Source organism: Prionailurus viverrinus, chromosome B4, assembly GCF_022837055.1.
Source record: "Prionailurus viverrinus isolate Anna chromosome B4, UM_Priviv_1.0, whole genome shotgun sequence".
NCBI classification, from domain to species: Eukaryota; Metazoa; Chordata; class Mammalia; order Carnivora; family Felidae; genus Prionailurus; species Prionailurus viverrinus.
In genome coordinates, this window is record NC_062567.1 from 79,319,451 (window position 1) to 79,321,321 (window position 1,871).

At 63.2% G+C, this 1,871-nt stretch overlaps 1 pseudogene; it reads left to right on the forward strand.

Moving 5' to 3' along the window:
• Window positions 1-328: 328 nt before the first annotated feature.
• Window positions 329-1,613, forward strand: LOC125170631 (zinc finger protein 764-like; annotated as a pseudogene).
• The last annotated feature ends 258 nt before the right edge of the window (window positions 1,614-1,871 follow it).

The window sequence follows — 1,871 nt, forward strand, 5'->3', positions numbered from 1 at the left end:
GTAAATAGGGAGAGGTTGGTAGAAGTGTACAAGCTTTCAGTTATAAGATGAATAAGGTCTGAAGACCTAATGTATAACATAGTGACTGTCCGTGTCCCTTCTGCTAGCAGCTCTTGGTCTTTTGGCCATCCTGGTGGTTCCTGGAGGGGCCGGCTGCCTTGCTCCTGGCCTTGCGAACCCGGCCCAGGCCCCCCCCCCCCCCAGGGGGGGGGGGGGGGGGGGAGGCATCCTCTGGTACAGGAGGCTCCCGGAACCGGGCTGCACTTGCCAAAGCGTCGGCTCTGGCCCAGCTCCCTGCGTGGGAACTGGAAGGGGCCTCTGGGAGCAGATGAGCCCAAGCGCCGTAGGCTTAGCAGACGTGGCCGTGTACTTCTCGCTGTAGGAGTGGGGGTGTCTGCGGCCTGCTCAGAGGGCCTGTAGCTGGAGGTGGTGCCGGACACCTACAGTCATCTGGGCGCACTCGGTGAAGTCCCGCCTACTCGCCTGGGCCACCTCCCGGCCCACCCCGCCCACACTCGGGCTGGCACCCGCAGTGAGAGGCCCCAGGTCAGGAAGTCGGGACAGCAGGGGACGGCCTCCGCATGGCGTTTGCGTTCTCCCAGGGTTCCGAGGCACTAAGCCAGCCCTCATCTGGGTGGAGGAAGGGGCCGACCTGTGGGGCCCTGATGCCCGGGGTCCGGAGGTGGAAGAGTGTCTGACAGAAACAGACTCAGATTCCAGAAAAGGACGGGAAAGGACAAAGAGAAAGGACTGAGGCACCGGAGATCCTTTCTGTGGAAGCTCAGCCTCCTGGGCTGAAGGCTCTGAAACACCCTTCTGCTGGGCTCCCTTAGAGCTTGGAGCGACCATCCAAGGCAACCCGCCGAGCTCACCCCCCACTCTGTGCCCACCCCGTCCCCAGAGCAGGCCAGTGTCACGGTTGCTACATGAGCGGAAGGAGTTTTGCCTGGCGCTCGGCCCTGGTGGCGCACCTGTGCACCCACACGGGCGAGAAGCCTTTCTGTAGCCCTGACTGTGGCAAGGGTTTTGGCCCTTTCTCCTCTCCGAGCAAGCACCGGGCCAGCTATGGCGAGAGCCGTCCTGCCGCTGCCTGGACCGTGGCCGGGCTTCCCCCAGCGCTCAGCCCTCACCACTCACCTACGGGTCCATGCTGACCAGAAGCCCTGCCGCCGTGATGACTGTGGCCGCTGCTTTAGCCGGAGCTCTGCCAGCTCCAAGCACCAGCGGGTCCACGGCAGCGAGACTCCCTTCCAGTGCGAGGACTGTAGCCGCGCCACTGCCCATGCGTCAGACCTTCGGCGTCACGTGCGCACGCACACCGGAGAGAAGCCCTACCCATGCCCAGACTGCGGGCGCTGCTTCTTCAGAGCTCAGAAATGGCAGCGCATCGGTGGACCCACAGCGGACCACCCCTACCTCTGTCCTCAACGTGGCAGGCGCTTTGGCCAGAAGTCAGCGTGGCCAAGCACCAGTGGGATCATAGGCCTGGTGCCGGGAGACAGAGAGGCCAGGGTGCCAGTGGGTTGCCGGTGCCCCTGGCCCCTGGCCACGGGGACCTGGACCCACCTGTGGGCTTCCAACACTACCCAGAAATATACCAGGAGTGTGGGTGATGGTCCCAAAGGTTGCAAGCCCAAGGGTGGAGATCTAGACGTTGCCTGAGGCCCAGGCTGGCCCAGGGGCCTGAACCTCTGTGGCGGCTCCAGGGAAGTCACAGAACTCTGGGCAAGAGGTGGACCTGGGGGATGAGGACCATCTTACCTTGGGCCTTCACACGCTGGATCTGCTGACACCTTGCTCCCAACTGTCCCAGACTCTAGAATCCCCCTTTGCCGAATTAAGACGTGAGGTAAGCACCTTCACAAGACAAC